Source organism: Hevea brasiliensis, chromosome 11 (genome assembly GCF_030052815.1).
Source record: "Hevea brasiliensis isolate MT/VB/25A 57/8 chromosome 11, ASM3005281v1, whole genome shotgun sequence".
In the NCBI taxonomy this organism is placed as follows: Eukaryota; Viridiplantae; Streptophyta; class Magnoliopsida; order Malpighiales; family Euphorbiaceae; genus Hevea; species Hevea brasiliensis.
This window is the reverse complement of record NC_079503.1, coordinates 14070663-14089199: the sequence shown is the minus strand read 5'-3', so window position 1 is coordinate 14089199 and position 18537 is coordinate 14070663. Positions and strand designations below refer to the sequence as shown.

Genomic DNA, 18537 nt, shown 5'->3' with positions numbered 1-18537 from the left:
TTTTTTTATCTTTTAATATTGGGATATTCAAGAAATAAGATAAATAAATTATTTTTAAGAAAATAATTTTTTTTAAAACAAAATTAATTTTTAAATTTTAATAATTTTATTCAAATGTAAAATTAGTATTATTAGTCTAATAAATTGAAATTAAATAATAAAAAATATTTTCATTCAAAAATAACTATAAAATACTATCAGTTTTTTCAAAAGTTGAATTGCATATTCTCCATCTCATAGAAAGGTGGATTATTATATGTCCCATGTTTTATTTTTTATTCAATAATGAGTATTTTAATTCAAACTTGGAAGGAATCTTCATGAATCATACTCCAAATTTTCTAATAAATTTCCTTTTTATTAGTTGTTCAATATTGACTATTTTAATTATATATATATATATATATATATATATATATATATATATATATATATATATATATAGATATATATAAAATTTTTTTTCATTCTCAATTATACTTGATAAATCCTTAATTTTAATAACTACGTGGAAAAATTTTTAATTACTTGGTTAAATAACACTACAATAAATATTATATTACAACATCAATTTTAACATTATTAAAATATGATATTAAAAATAAGAACTAATAATATCCATAAACCGCTAAATGTTTATGAAAATTATTTTAAAAAATTCTAACTATGAAATTTTTATACATACAGTGGTATTTTGTTATTTTTTTTAATTAAATTTTTTTTATTAAAAAATATATTTTTTTTGTAATACATTGACTTCTTATACTATTAGATAAACATTATAAAATACATTTAATGTGTTCTTTACTTAATAAATTAACTCATTGAGGCTATCCCATATAAATAATTTTTAGCTGGTCTAGAAAGATAATCCAATAGGCTTTTTTTTTTTTAAATAAATAATTTATGAAAAAATAATTTAAATGAATTTTCATATAATTATAATTGATTTACATTTTTTAAAATAATTTTTTTAATTTAAAGAAATTAAATTTTTTATTTCAAATATAAGATTTAAGAACATTAATTAAATTAAATTGGATTTTTGTAAAATTTCAAATTTTACTTTCTTATTTTATTTATTTCTAAACTAAACTTTATCCTGATTAATTTTAATTTCTAATTCTAATTGAACTTGGACTCCAACATAAATCTTCTTCTCCTATTGCTTCTAAAATTTTTTTATTAAAATATTAATTAATAAATGCTTTTTTCATATATATAAAGTTAATAATTAGGCAATAATTAATAAATTATACAATAATAACTAATTTTCTCTCTTAAATAAAATAAATTTTATCATAAAATTAATAAGTTTATGGTTAAGAAAAAGATCAAATAAGCCCCTTTACTTTTAATTGAGGGTAAATAAATCTAAAATTAAGTTTTGAATCAAATAAACTCTTATACTTTCTAATTAACGCCAATAAGTCACTAGCTAATAAAATATTATATTTTCATATTTTTTTTAAAATTAAAATTATTTACTATTATTAATTAAAAAAAATAAAAAAAATGAAGAACATGGTGAATAAAAATTAATTAGTATTAAAATTATTATTTTTAATATTTATTATTAAAAAGTAGAAAAATTAATATTCTATTTTTTTTTCCCTAAAAATGGGTTTATTTAGTCTTATTAACAAAAAACCTAATTTTGAGTTTATTTAACTCTCGACTAAAAATAAAGGAGTTTAGCTCATTTGTTTTTCTATTTTTAATTTATAGATAAAAAAATTTAAATTAGAAAACTTTTTATATTATTTTTCTATTTTTTTATTGTAATATCTAATTTTAAAGTTTTATTATATTTTAATTATTTATTATTAGTAAACAATTACATTTATCTTAATTATTATATATTATTTATAAAAGAAATAACCACATTGTAATTATAATAGATATGGGATTGAGATGGAATTTCTTTTATAAATAATTATTTTTAATTGATTACTTTAGCCTATTAATTTATAAAGTCATAGAGAGTATGAGAGCACTAGTCTCAATCCAGCCAAATTTCAGGAAAATATGTTATTAATTAATTTCAACACATTCATGAATTCTACTAAATCTTTGGACTAAAACTTTACATGAAAATTTATTTTATAAAAAATGTAATTATTAAATCTTTTAATTGTATAAAAGTTTAATGAAAGATTAAAGTGAATATCAGTCATTAAAACGCATTTAAGTCATATTTATGTGTTCATTAAATGTAAAAATTAAATAATTATATTTTATAAAATTTAAATGTTAAAGAAAATATAACTTAAATAAAACTACAAGTGACTTAAAACAAAACAGAGATCAAAAGATATTTTTGCGAGTAAATCAAAAAACAGTCATACTGCTTCCGTGGAAAAGTATGAATGGTCAATACCAATCCATTAAATGCTTAGAAAAAAGAGACTCTTGAAAATAAAAGGACCTCATGTGTATTTTGAAGGGACTCTTGCGCCCGTATTTATGGGCCTTCTTTCATTTATTTCATAAAAAAATATATTTTTTTATTTTTTTTAATATTTAATAAATATAATGAAAAAATTATAAAATATTTTAAATAGAGGCATTTTAAGAAGAAACATGTAAAAATATTTAATTAAACTAACATAACTAAAAAAACTCCTAAACTGTATAAAATTTTTGTGAGACTAAAATATTGAGATGGGGAGAGTATTCAATAATGACTTTTAATTCAAAACTTGGAAGGAAACTTCGTACTCTAAAGTTCCTACTCAATTACCATTTTACTAGTTGTTTAATATTTGACTATTTTAATTGAAAACTCTCCTTTTATTATATAAAAAATATATATTCATTTTCAATTTTATTTGATAAATCTTTAAAGGAATAAATATTTATTTATTTTCGATTAAAATTAACTTTCTTAAATTTAGTTTTGCCCATTTAAATTCTAATAAAATTTACTTCATAAACTTTGACTCTAAAATTAACTTAGTCATTAATTAATTTAGTTTTTATTTACTTACTAGTAATTTAGTGAACTAGCATTATGTTTTAGAATTAATTTACTTATTTTATTATTATTTTCTCATATTTCAATTTAAATTACTGAATCTCATTTTTTAATTTTTGATACACTTTATTATTAATCCTAATAATCATAACTTTTATCGCTTGATACTTAAATATCAAATTTTTCTGAAATAATATCTTTTTTTTACTATTTGAATGAATTGTACACTTGTAGAGTACAAACCAATTACAAATTGTGTTTTTTTTAGTAATTTTTACATTGTTCAATGTGATATGATACTACTTCAAAAATTATCATTTCAAATTATATTTTTTTAGGTAATTTGTGGCATTATTTTAAATAGTATCATTTAAAATCATATTTTTTTTGAGTATTTAGATGTGATGTCACATCATTTGAAAATACTTTTTTAAATAGCACTTTTTTAAATAAATATTATTTTAATAAATAATTTTAAAATTACATTATATTTATAAAATAATTTTTTAAATTATATTATTTTAAAAATTAATCCATTTTTGTAGTCCTATGGATGGTGGATGACCACGCAAGCGTGTTTTTGACTTTTACTATTACTTCCCTCACACTAATACTTTTTAAGGCAACTGCTGCACGACAGTGTACATAAGAAAATTTTTATGTATAATAGATTTATTATGAATTAAAGTTATAAATAAATATAATTTATATGTTTAATAGATAAATTTTATTATATATTTTAATATATATAAATTAAATATAAATAAAATAAATTTTATATAAATATATTATTTATATTAATTACAAAAATTAGGTCGATTAATAAGTGAAAAAATATATATAATTATTATATATCATTAAAAGAGAGCAACAGAACAGTCCTCTCTACTTTTGTTTCTTATTTTTTCTTTTATTACTTTTCGATCGTGAATTGCTGGAACGGAGACGTGTACTTGTAAAGATTTTTCATGAGCCTAACTTTATTGAAAGACACGTGTTCGTTAATTGAAAAGTCCACTGCCAACGTAACCATGGCAACCCTCTTTTCTTTTTAAATTTTTTAATAATATATTAATATTAGTAATTTTTATTTTTTATCTAAAAAAATTTGATAACTGAATAATAACACAGTATAAATAATCGCCTCTTAATAATTTTTTTTGAAATTTTTTTATTAAAATATTAATTAATAAGTGCTTTTGTATAAAATTAATAATTAAATAATAATTAATAAATTATACAATAATAAATAATTTTCTTCACAAAATTAATAAATTTATAATTAGAAAAAAAAAGCAAATAAGCTTCCTTAAAATTATTAATTTTAATATTTTATTATTAAAAAATTAGAAAAATTAATATTTTTTCTTAAAAATTAGTATATTTAGTCTTAATTAAAATATTTTATCATTAATTAAGCAAATATATAATTTTGAGCTTATTTAACTCTCAACCGAAAATTCAAAAGTTTAGTCAATCTTTTTTTTTTAATTTATAATTTATACATAAAAAATTTAAATTTAAAACCTTTAATTTTATGTTATTTTTCATATGAGTTTAGATTCATGTACACTTTTTCATCCTCTACAGTATCTCAATTCCACTACTTTATTATTTTATATATTTATTAAGATTTTAACTCTGTCTCAATTAATTTGTTATTATTTTATATATTCAATAAAATTTTCAATATCCTCTATTTTTGTCACGACCCAACCTATGGGCCGGACCGGCACTAGGACCTGGGCCAGCCTAAAGCCCCCGAGGCCCGTAGTAAGCCTAACTGTTCATTAACCCAACTCTAAGGCCCATTTGGGCCCAAATTCAAGAAAACAAACGGACAGAGTCCGGCCATAAAATGAACTTCCCAACGGGGAGTTTTCGACTCACCCGACCTGTAAACATAATAATACTCAATTGGGGAGCTCAGCTCACCCTCCACATACTCATAGCATCATAAAAGAAATGGGAGCTCAGCTCCCTCATCCAATCCATCAAACAGACATAGAATATTAAGTTTACAGGTCCAACATGATAATAATATTACAGACCAAATTCAAATAATTACTGCTAACACATGCGGAAAGTCTAGGAGTAAATAAAATTACACAAATATTGATAAACAACCTGCAAAGTAGAAAAGCAGGTTAACCCAGAATAAAATATCCTCCTGTGGCTTGAAAAAAATTTTTGAACAGGAGTGAGCGTTCGACTCAGAGAGTAAAATATCAATTTTAACCATAATATCTATAACTATCTAAAACTAATGCAACCTGTGGAATGAAATGCAACATCAGCAATAAATTCACATCATAGCATCAAAAAGGTAATTTGGAGCACTCACGCACTCTGTAGCATCAATCATAATATATGGGAGCTGATCCCCTATACAGCTCTCTTAAATCCAACCTGGTGCCAGCGAAGAACTCAGCTCGGACTTCCACTTAATAACCAAATCGAGGGTCCCAGCGAAGAACTCAAGCCGTGACTACCCCTCGAAGGATCGGGTCCCAGCGAAGAACTCAAGCCGTGACTACCCGTCCTATCCATAGTCCACACCACATCACACGCACACCAACGCACGCACACTGCTCCAAATTACCGCAACAACATTCATGGCACTTTAACAGTTATCGATGCAACATAAATCGTGCCTAGAGTTTAACTACATAATTATATGCATATAAGTGATGCATGGGCATGCTGGACATATAATAATATCGAAATTACAATTAAAATTAATATTTTACTCACAGACTTGACGACAATCACTGTGGCGGCTGGGCGGAGGAAGAAGGTCATTCCGCTCACCTGACAATTTTATTACAATCATTTAATAAATCTGACTCAATACAAACAAAGAAAAAGACCAATACGTCCTAAGTCGTGCCGAAAATCCGGCAGAGTCTCCCATATACTTAGGACCTACCCAACCTGCAAAAGGGCTCAAAACACACTTCTATACTCACAATCCATATATCCACAACTCAATCACATCACACAGCCCCTCCTGGGCCCATCAAATCAATCATCCGTTACAATATGTAAAATTTCAATTTAGTCCTTATAATTAACCATTTTTGCAAAAACTGCCCAAATAAGTTCTAAAAATTCTAAAACTTTGCCCCGCGGTCCTTAGCAATATTACTAAGCTATTGCAAGAAGAATCATAATTTTCTAAGCTACCACGAATATTTTATGGATTTTTAATCCTATTTAAGCACTAGAAAATTATGAAAAAGCAAGGTTCGGGTTTACCTTTGCCGATTCTGACTTCGGGAACGCGCTCGGGACGTCTGACAATGGGGGGCTAGCCAAAACCTCGGTCCAATTCGGAGACTTTTCCGGTAACGAGTCTGTCTAGCCGGAATTTTGCAGACCCGGTCAACTGTCGAATTTCCGCTAATCGAGGATACCTACACCAAGCCCATAATACGGGGGTTAGTACATAAATTTTTCAGAATTTTCTAAACTCATTAAAGGCTCGGAAAAATACTGCGAAGTTCCATGGGACCCACCGAAAAACGGTGTCGGAAAAATTTGAAATTTATGTCGCCGCGAAGCTCTCGACGAGTGGAGCGTGCTGGTACCCTCGGTTTTCTCGTGGGATTCACGGTTTTCGAGAAATCTAGCCCAAAAGTCGAAATGGGCTAAAATCTTTCCGAGCAAAAATCGGACAAACCGCTCGATGGATTTCGGCGTTCTTGGTGTCTATGGAAAGCTCTCGTCGAGTAGATGATTTTAGACACAAGACCCGGTCCAATTGGTGGCCGGATCGACCGAATTTTGGCCGGAGAAGCCGAAACGCCGCGCGCGCGAGGGAGGGGATTCACGCGCGGTTTCCGCTCGGGCGCGGCTAGCCGTGGTGGCGGTGGTGGCGCGCTTGGCCTGGGTGGCAGGGGGAGGTGGCTGGCCGGCGGCAGGGGAGGGAGGAGAGAGAAAAGAGAGAGAAAAGGGAGAGGGAACGTCGCGCGCGGGAGGAAGAAAAAGAGAAGAAGACCGGTCCGATTCGACCGGTTCGATCCGGTCCGGTTCGATTCGGCCGGTTCTATTCAGAATACAAAATTTTAAATTTTTACTCTGCCTTGGGACCGAAAACGAGGTCCAAAAATTCTGAAAAAATTCCAGAAAACTCAGAAAAATACGTAGACTCCAAATATATTTTTAGTTTTGCCACGTGGTCTTTAAATTAATTTTTAAAATTCATCAAAGTTTATATTTTCGGAAAATCGAACCCGATTTTTAAAATCCGAAAAATCTCAAAAAAATTCCTAAAATTTAAATAAAATTAAAATACCAAAAATGCTCATAAAATTTAAAATTTTGGGGTGTTACATTCTTCCTCTTACGTAAAAATTCCCTCGAATTTTACACAAGGCGTAATAAAGTACATGATTATACATTGAATGATAAGGGTACTTGCTACACATGTCCCGCTCGACTCTGTGTGCACTCTTCCACCGATCGACTCCTCCACAAAACCTTAACCATAGGGATCTGCTTTGGATCTCACTGCCTCACTTGGTAGTCCACTATGGCTACAGTCGCTCCTCAAATGTCAAGTTCTCCTTTAGCTCTATCACATCCGATCAGACATATAAGAAGGATCTGGAATGTATTTCCGAGCATGGAGATGTGAAACACGGATGAACGTGAGAGAGGTTGGGTGGTAGCTCCAACCGTAGGCAATCGCTCCAACTCTATCAAGAACCTCAAAAGGTCCAATATACCGAGGTGCCAACTTGCCCTTCTTTCCAAATCTCATGACTCTTCATTGGAGAAACCTTCAGAATACATAGTCGCCATCGCAAACTCCACATCCCTCCGTCTGGGTCCGTGATAACTCTTCTCGCCATCGAAAGTCAAGCTTTCCTCGATTAAGGGAACCATCTCTGAAGTGTACTGCACCAGGTCTACATCATGCACCTTCGTTTCCCCCATTTCTGTCCAACACAGAGGAGACCTACATTTTCTTCCATATAATGCCTCATAGGGTGCCATCCCTATGCTGGAGTGATAACTGTTGTTGTAGGCAAACTCCACCAAAGCTAGCTGCTCATCTCATTGACCTCCAAAATCCAAGACACTCATGCGAAGCATGTCTTCCAGTGTTTGGATTGTCCTTTCGGACTGTCCGTCTGTCTGAGGGTGGAAAGCCGCATCAAGTTCAATCAGGTGCCAAGTGCCTCCCGCAACTTTCTCCAAAACCGAGAAGTGAATCAGGCCCTCGCCGATATTATGGAAGCTTAACTCCATGCAATCTGACTATTTCTCGAATGTAGAGCCAGGCATTCTGTGCCACAGAGTATGTAGTCTTTACAGGTAAAAAGTGAGCTGATTTGGTCAAGCGGTCTACAATTACCCATATCGAATCATATCCTCGCGTGGTACGAGGCAACCCAGTCACAAAATCCATAGTGATCATTTCCCACTTTCATTCTGGGATAGGGAGCTCTTGCAGCTTCCCTGACGGTTTCTGGTGTTCAAACTTCACCTTCTGACAAGTCAAGCACTTGGACACAAAGTCCACTATGTCTCTCTTCATGCCATTCCACCAATAGCTATCTTTCACATCATGGTACATCTTGGTGGAACTCAGGTGGACATCTGCATGTGTGTAGTGTGCCTCTCGCATGATTTCATTCCTGAGGTTGTCCACATCGGGCACACATATCCTAGAACCTTGCACTAGGGCGCCATCATTGGCAAATCCAAACTCACCACCTTCACCTTGTCAGACTCTTTCTATAATCTTCATCGCTTGTTGGTCTCTGCCGGGAAACTCTAACTCGTCCCTTAAGTCCGGCCTCACCAAAAGTGAGCCAACAATACCCACTAATCTGAAAGAACTAGTATTAAACCTTGATCCATCAACTCATGTACCTCTTGAATCAATGGTCTCTTCTCTACTGAAATGTGCGCCAAACTGCCAGAAGATTTTCTGCTCAAAGCATCTGCTACAACATTGGCCTTCCCAGGGTGGTATTGGATGGTGCAATCATAGTCTTTTAGAAGCTCCATCCATCTCCTATGTCTCAAGTTCAAATCCCTCTGTTGGAAGATGTACTTTAAACTCTTGTGGTCGGTGTATATCTCGCACACTTCACCATACAGATAGTGTCTCCAGATCTTTAGTGCAAAGATTACAGCCGCCATTTCCAAATTATGGGTGGGGTAGTTCTGCTCATGCCTCTTCAGCTGCCTTGAAGCATAAGCCACTACCTTTCCATTCTGCATCAAAACACACCCTAGGCCAACTCTGGAGGCGTCACAATACACGGTGTATCCTTCACCACTCACGAGTAGTGTCAACACAGGGCGGTGGTTAGACACTCCTTAAGCTTCGAAACTCACCTCACAAATATCCATCCAAATGAATGGAACATTCTTCCTGGTCAACTTAGTTAGGGGAGCCGCTATCCTGGAGAAATCTTGTACAAAACGCCTATAGTAGCCAGCTAAACCCAGAAAACTTCGCACCTCAGTGACTGTTGTAGGCCTAAGCCAATCGGCCATTCTGACTTCAATTTTCTTGGGATCCACTTGAATGCCGCCACTAGAAACCACGTGTCCCGAGAATGAGATGCTTTCTAGCCAAAATTCACATTTTGAAAATTTGGCATATACCGTGCTCCTCAACGCCCGCAACACCATCCTCAAGTGCCACACGTGTTCTTCCTTGGTCCGAGAGTATACCAGAATGTCATCTATGAATACGATGACAAAACGGTCCAAAAATGGCTTGAACACCCTGTTCATCAAGTCCATGAAGGCTGCTGGTGCATTAGTGAGTCCAAAAGACATCACCAAGAACTCATAATGACCATATCTTGTCCTGAAAGCCGTTTTGGACATGTCCTCATTCCTGATTCTCAACTGATAGTAGCCTGATCGCAGGTCTATCTTGGAAAAGAATCTAGCTCCTTGGAGCTGATCAAACAAATCATCGATCCGAGGAAGTGGATACTTGTTCTTCACAGTCACCTTGTTCAGCTGTCTGTAGTCGATACACAACCTCAATGACCCATCCTTCTTTCTCACAAATAGAACAGGAGCGCCCCAAGATGAAGTGCTCGGACGTCCAAAACCCTTGTCCAAAAGCTCCTGTAGTTGCTCCTTTAGCTCTTTCAATTCTGCTGGTGCCATATGGGGTTTGTACCCAGAACAACATCAATGCAAAACTCTATTCCCCTTTCTGGTGGCAACCCTGGAAGCTCTTCAGGGAAGACATCCATGAATTCTCTGACAACAGGAACATTTTCCATGCTGACACCTTCTACAGATGTATCTCTCACCAATGCCAAATACCCTTGGCATCCACGCCTCAACATTTTTCTGGCACTAATTGCTGACACCAAATTATATGGAGTCACGCTCCTGTCACCATCAAAGCTAAACTCTTCCACACCAGGTATGTGGAAATACACCTTTTTGTTCCTGCAGTCTAAGGTGGCATAGTGAGTTGACAACCAATCCATCCCCAGGATTACATCAAAATCCATTACTGGTAGAGGAACCAAGTCTGCTGGGAGGATCTTTCCATCCACTATCACTGGGCTACCCAGAAAAATCATATCTACATCTATGTTGTCACTAAGCGGGGTAGCTACCGACAAAGGACATTCTAAAGTTGTAGGGTTTCTACCCAACCTCATGGCAAACACAGGGGAGACAAATGAGTGCGTAGCATCCGGACCTATCAAAACACGAGCTTCATAGGAACAGACAAAAAGAATACCTGCCACAACTGCATTTGAAGCTTGAGCATCCTGGTGGGTCAGGGTGAAAACCCGAGCTTGACCCCTACCCTAAGTGGCAGAACCTTGATACTGACTTCTACCTCCTGATCTGCCTCTAAATCCACGTCCCCCTTGTCCTCGGCCCTGTTGGCCACTGAACTGACTACCTGCCATGTTGGAAGTACCCGGATACAACTGGCGAGGAACATTTGCAACAGAACCCTGTGACCCCATCTGTGGCTCGCTGAACATGGGGCATTCCCTAGCAAAGTAACCTGGTTGGCCACACCTAAAGCATACTCCTGACCCCATCAAACAAGGTCCTGAATGTTCTCTTCCACACTGCACACAAAGAGGATCATGAACCGCACTGCATTATCGTGACTACCACAGTGCAGATCCTCATGGTTTGTGTCTAAAACCACTTCTCTTGTTCCTACTCTTTCCTCTGTAATTACTCGCCACCACTATCCGAGTACCCATTTGGGGAACACCGTAGAACCCTCGCTCTGTTTTCTTTGCTCTTCCGCTGTCATCCACAGCATAGCTAATCTCTATCTGTCTGGCTCGATCAACTACCACGTCAAAAGACTGATCAGACATCATGGCTAGGTTTGCGTACCTCCTGTCAAGCCCCTTTAGGAATCTTTTCACCTTCATAGTCTCTGTAGATACTGTTGTAGGGGCATATCTGCTCAATTCCAGAAATTCTGTAGCATATTCATCTACAGACCTGCCATTCTGTCTTAAGGCCTCAAAGGCCCACTGCTTCTGATCTCTGAAGCTTTCTGGCACAAACCAATTGATAAAAAGTTCCACAAACTGAGCCCATGTCAAGCCCTCCATCCGGGGTAACACGTAGTCATTCATCCATTGTCTAGGCATAGGCCCCATGACATGCTGCATACACTCTATCAGTCTTCTATCACCAATCAGACTCGTTTCTGCTGTCTGCAGGAATCCAAAAAACGGTATGCATCGTCTGACACATCATAAGTACCAGGCACCAACTTCTTGAAATTTATGATCTGTTTGTAAGGTTCCCCTCTTGGTGCGGTGGACTGCTGCTGCTGTGGAGGGTGGACCATATACTGCGCCATCATGTCGATGGTTCTCTGCAGACCAGCTAGAGTAGCTGCCATGGGGTCCATGGGACCCTGTGCCATAAAGGACTGATCCTGTACTGGGGGTGGCTGCTCCTCTACTTGAGCAGCTCTAGGCCTCCTACCCCGCCTCCTGGCAGCGCCTCATCTGTCTGCCGACACCTCGTCGAGCACATCCGTTCGTGCGATGGCAGCTCTCCTGCTTCTACGCATTTTCCTGAAATTCAGCAGCATTAGCCCACAAAATTCAAAACTGCACATTACACAGCTCTATAGACTCATATTTACACACAATATACGAAGCAGAAACTAGAAGCAAAGACGACAATGCAAGACGAATGTGGACCCTATTTTTCCACATGTGACTCCTAGTAGACTCTTCCCAACACTTTAGACAAACATTCCCTAAGAATCTGGAGCCTAAGCTCTGATACCACATTTGTCACGACCCAACCTATGGGCAGGACAAGACTAGGACTGGGCCAGCCTAAAGCCCCCGAGGCCCGTAGTAAGCCTAACTGTTCATTAACCCAACTCTAAGGCCCATTTGGGCCCAAATTCAAGAAAACAAACGGACAGAATCCGGCCATAAAATGGACTTCCCAACGGGGAGTTTTCGACTCACCCGACCTGTAAACATAATAATACTCAATTGGGGAGCTCAGCTCACCCTCCACATACTCATAGCATCATAAAAGAAATGGGAGCTCAGCTCCCTCATCCAATCCATCAAACAGACATAGAATATTAAGTTTACAGGTCCAACATGATAATAATATTACAGACCAAATTCAAATAATTACTGCTAACACATGCGGAAATTCTAGGAGTAAATAAAATTACACAAATATTGATAAACAACCTGCGAAGTAGAAAAGCAGGTTAACCCAGAATAAAATATCCTCCTGTGGCCTGAAAAAAATTTTTGAACAGGAGTGAGCGTTCGACTCAGAGAGTAAAATATCAATTTTAACCATAATCTCTATAACTATCTAAAACTAATGCAACCTGTGGAATGAAATGCAACATCAGCAATAAATTCACATCATAGCATCAAAAAGGTAATTTGGAGCACTCACGCACCCTGTAGCATCAATCATAATATATAGGAGCTGATCCCCTATACAGCTCTCTTAAATCCAACCTGGTGCCAGCGAAGAACTCAGCTCGGACTTCCACTTAATAACCAAATCGAGGGTCCCAGCGAAGAACTCAAGCCGTGACTACCCCTCGAAGGATCGGGTCCCAGCGAAGAACTCAAGCCGTGACTACCCGTCCTATCCATAGTCCACACCACATCACACGCACGCCAACGCACGCACACTGCTCCAAATTACCGCAACAACATTCATGGCACTTTAACAGTTATCGATGCAACATAAATCGTGCCTAGAGTTTAACTACATAATTATATGCATATAAGTGATGCATGGGCATGCTGGACATATAATAATATCGAAATTACAATTAAAATTAATATTTTACTCACAGACTTGACGACAATCACTGTGGCGGCTGGGCGGAGGAAGAAGGCTGTCCCGGCTCACCTGACAATTTTATTACAATCATTTAATAAATCTGACTCAATACAAACAAAGAAAAAGACCAATACGTCCTAAGTCGTGCCGAAAATCCGGCAGAGTCTCCCCTATACCTAGGACCTACCCAACCTGCAAAAGGGCTCAAAACACACTTCTATACTCACAATCCATATATCCACAACTCAATCACATCACACAGCCCCTCCTGGGCCCATCAAATCAATCATCCGTTACAATATGTAAAATTTCAATTTAGTCCTTATAATTGACCATTTTTGCAAAAACTGCCCAAATAAGTTCTAAAAATTCTAAAACTTTGCCCCGCGGTCCTTAGCAATATTACTAAGCTATTGCAAGAAGAATCATAATTTTCTAAGCTACCACGAATATTTTATGGATTTTTAATCCTATTTAAGCACTAGAAAATTATGAAAAAGCAAGGTTCGGGTTTACCTTTGCCGATTCCGACTTCGGGAACGCGCTCGGGACGTCTGACAATGGGGGGCTAGCCAAAACCTCAGTCCAATTCGGATACTTTTCCGATAACGGGTCTGTCTGGCCGGAATTTCGCAGACCCGGTCAACTGTCGAATTTCCGCGAATCGAGGATACCTACACGAAGCCCATAACACGGGGGTTAGTACATAAATTTTTCAGAATTTTCTAAACTCATTAAAGGCTCGGAAAAACACTGCGAAGTTCCATGGGACCCACCGAAAAACAGTGTCGAAAAAATTTGAAATTTACGTCGCCGCGAAGCTCTCGACGAGTGGAGCTTGCTGGTACCCTCGGTTTTCTCGTGGGATTCACGATTTTCGAGAAATCTAGCCCAAAAGTCGAAATTGGCTAAAATCTTCTCGAGCAAAAATCGGACAAACCGCTTGATGGATTTCGACGTTCTTGGTGTCTATGGAAAGCTCTCGTCGAGTAGATGATTTTAGACACAAGACCCGGTCCAATTGGTGGCCGGATCGGCCGGATTTTGGCCGGAGAAGCGCCGTCTTGCGAGAGGAGGATTCGCGTTTCCGCCGTTCGGGCGGCCACGGTGGGGGGTGGCAGGGTGGTGGCGCCGGTCGGCTGGGGTGGCAGGGGGAGGTGGCTGGCCGGCGGCAGGGGAGGGAGGAGAGAGAAAAGAGAGAGAAAAAGGAGAGGGAACGTCGCGCGCGGGAGGAAGAAAAAGAGAAGAAGACCGGTCCGATTCGACTGGTCCGATCCGGTCAGATTCGATTCGGCCGGTTCGATTCAGAATACAAAATATTAAATTTTTACTCTGCCTCGGGACCGAAAACGAGGTCCAAAAATTTCGAAAAAATTCCAGAAAACTCAGAAAAATACGTAGACTCCAAATATATTTTTAGTTTTACCACGTGGTCTTTAAATTAATTTTTAAAATTCATCAAAGTTTATATTTTCGGAAAATCAAATCCGATTTTTAAAATCCGAAAAATCTCAAAAAAATTCCTAAAATTTAAATAAAATTAAAATACCAAAAATGCTCATAAAATTTAAAATTTTGGGGTGTTACAATTTTAATTTTTTCTGTTTTATATTTTTTAATTATGAAATTATCATATAATTTTTAGAAAAAAGGTAAGTAATAGAACTACAAACTTTGATTTTTTTAAATTTCAAAAGGATACATAAGTAAATTAAGTTCATATATATATTTTTTAATTTCTTTAAAAAAAATTATCTCTAATTTGTTAATCAAGATTAAGTCTTTTCTTATTAAATTTTTCTTAAAGAAAAATTAATTTCATTCTCTTTTTTCTTATTTTATTTTAATTGAAAGATTTCTAAGAAAAATTAAAATATTCTAAATCAATAAAATTTTTCTTTAATTTTTTTTTCGTCTAAACCACTCTTAAACTCTTCATAGATCGCCATCCAAATCATTTTGAATCATCTTTTTTTAAATCACCCTTTAAATTATTTTAAATTGAGGCTCGAAATGATTTAAGAATCGTCTTTCAAAGTATTTTATAATGATTTGATTTAAATTTATAATTTTATTAAACTTATATTGATTATTCAAGAATCATAATTGGCGATTTCTAAATTGCGACCACCCCTATCTAAATCATTTCTGTATGAGATATAACTAAAAATAAAACAACAAGTGATGTCTCAGCAATAGTTTTCCGCTTTTGTTGAAAGTATGAATGGTCAAAAAAGCAAGCTTCTTCTTAAAAAAAAAAAAATCGGTAGTAATCCAATGAATGCGTAGAAAAAAAGATACGTTTGTTGAAATGAATTTGCTCACGTTTTTATGTGCCAAGGAAAAATAAATGCTCTTGAAAAGTAGTCACAAGTAGGTATGTTTACGGCTATTGGACTCTCAAACAAAATCGAAAAATTATATATATAATTAAAAAATAATTAATATATATAGATTGAAAATTTAAATTTATAACTAAATATTTGAAATATAATTAAGTTAGTGTGAATTGATTTAAAATTGCAATATTATATTATATGCACATATTATAATAGAAATATTTATGATTTTCTTAATTTAAAGTAAAAATTAAATAAAAATTTAAACTACAAAGTCATAATAATAATATATATATATTTTTAAATCTTATTTTGGAAGGGTCAGTCAATAAAAATATCTTAAAAATAATTCTATAACATTATAATATATTATATGTTAATAAGTTTTTGAAAAATTGTGTTTTAATATTTCAAATTTAATTTATAAATAATGTTTAGTACTAAATACCTCTTTAGTGAGCCATTGAAAACAACAATTAGGCTCCGTGTTTTGTGGAAATAATTTTTTGAAATATATTTTTTTATCTTTTAATATTGGGATATTCGAGAAATAAGATAAAAAAATTATTTTTAAGAAAATAATTTTATTTGTTTAAAAAAAATTAATTTTTATGTTATAATAATTTTATTAAAATGTAAAATGCGCATCATTAGTCTAATAAATTGAAACTAAATAACGAAAATTATTTTCATTCAAAAATAACTATAAAGTACTATCAGTTTTTTTTAAAGTTGAATTTCATATTCTTCACCTCATAGAAAGGTGGATTATTATATGTCCCATGTTTTATTTGCTATTCAATATTGAATATTTTAATTCAAACTTGGAAAGGAATTTTCAGGAATCATACTCTATATTTTCTAAAAATCCCCTTTCTATTAGTTGTTCAATATTGACTATTTTAATTAAAAATTCTCTCTTTTTATTATAATATAAATATTTTTTTTTTCATTTTCAATTATATTTGATAAATCTTTAATTTTAATAACTACGTAAAAAAAATTTTAATTACTTGGTTAAATAACATTACAATAAATATAATGTTGCAACATCAATTTTAACATCATTAAAATTTGATATTAAAAATAAGGACTAATAATATCCATAAACCGCTAAATGTTTATGAAAATTATTTTAAAAAATTCTAACTATGAAATTTTTATACGTAAAGTGGTATTTTGTTAATTTATTTTTTAAATTAAATTTTTTATTAAAAAATATCTCTTTTTTTTAATAATATATTCACTACTTATACTATTAGATAAACATTATAAAATACTATTAATGTGTTCTTTACTTAATAAATTAACTCATTGAGTCTATCCCATATAAATAATTTTTAGCTGGCCTAGAAAGATAATCCAATAAGCTTTTTTTTAATAAATAATTTGTAAAAAAAATTAATTGAACTTTCATATAATTATAATTGATTTAAATTTTTTTTAAAATAATTTTTTTTAAATTTAAAAGAATTAAACTTTTTATTTTAAATATAAGATTTAAAAAAATAATTAAATTAAATTTGATTTTTGTAAAATTCCTTATTTTACTTTCTTATTTTATTTATTTCTAAACTAAACTTTATCCTCACTAATTTTAATTCCTAATTTTAATTAAACTTAGACTCTAACATAAATCGTCTTCTCCGATTCCTTCAAAAAAATTTTTATTAAAATATTAATTAATAAGTGCCTTTTTCATATATATATATAAAGTTAATAATTAATTAATAATTAATAAATTATACAATAAGAACTAATTTTCTCTCTTAAATAAAATAAATGTTATTACAAAATTAATAAATTTATGATGAAGAAAAATATTGTAACACTCCAAATTTTTAAATTTATTATTTTGTGAGTAAATATTAATATTTTATTTTATTTAAATTTTTGGGAAATTATTTGAAATTTTTCGGATTTTAAAAATCGGGTTCGATTTTTCGAAAATATAAAACTTTAATAATTTTTAAAAATTAATTTAAAGACCACGTGGCAAAACAAAAAAAAAATATATTTGAACTCTACGAATTTTTTTGAGTTTTCTAGAATTTTTTTCGAAATTTTTGGGCCTCGTTTTTGGTTCCAAGGTAGAGTAAAAATTCAAAATTTTGTATTTTGAATGGAACCGGATCAAATTGGACTGGTCGAATCGGACTGGCCTCTTCCTTCCTTTTCTTTCTTCCTCGCGCGCGTCCCGTCTCTCTTTCTCTCTCTCCCGTTTTCTCTCTCCTCCCTCCTCCCCACACTGGCCAGCCACCTCCCCAGCTTCCCCACCTCGCCGGCGCACTGCCCTAGTGCTTCCACATCGCCGGCAGCCGCCTAGAACACCTGTAAAACACGCGCGAAGTCACGCGACGCGCAGCACAACTCCTCGCCTTCCCGGCCGAAATCCGACCGATCCGGTCACCGATTGGGCCGAGTCTTGTGTCAAACACCATCTACACCTCGAGAGCTTTCCATAGACACCAAGAATACCAAAATCCATCGAGCAGTTTGCCCAATTTTTATCCGAAAAATTTTAGCCCATTTCGAATTTTGGGCTAAATTTCTCGCAAACCGAGAACCCCATGAGAAAACTGAGAGTACCAGAGCGCTCCACTCGTCGAGAGCTTCGCAGCAATATAAATGTAACATCCAAAAAAAAAAAAAATCAAAAGAAAAACGGGAGGAACCCCCCCCACCCCCCATTTCTCTTCTCTCCCTCTCCTTCCCTCTCTTCTTCTTCTTCCTTTCTCCGGTGACCGGCCGGCGACCCTCCGACGACGTCCAGGACCACCAGAAACGGCGGCAAGAGAGGGAGAAGAGAGAGAAAACGCGCGCACGATGGCGCGGCTTTCCGTATGATCGGCTTCATCCGACGTCCGATCGAGGCGATTCGGTGGCGTTGGAAAGCTTGTT

At 34.2% G+C, this 18537-nt stretch overlaps 1 long non-coding RNA gene across 1 annotated transcript; it reads right to left on the bottom strand.

The window, feature by feature from the left end:
• Positions 1-12511: 12511 nt before the first annotated feature.
• LOC131170423 (uncharacterized) lies at positions 12512-13876 on the bottom strand. The gene is made up of 3 exons (XR_009141174.1): positions 13814-13876; positions 13309-13366; positions 12512-12731 (listed from the first exon to the last, which is right to left on the bottom strand). It is a non-coding gene; the product is annotated as an uncharacterized LOC131170423 (long non-coding RNA).
• Positions 13877-18537: the final 4661 nt, after the last annotated feature.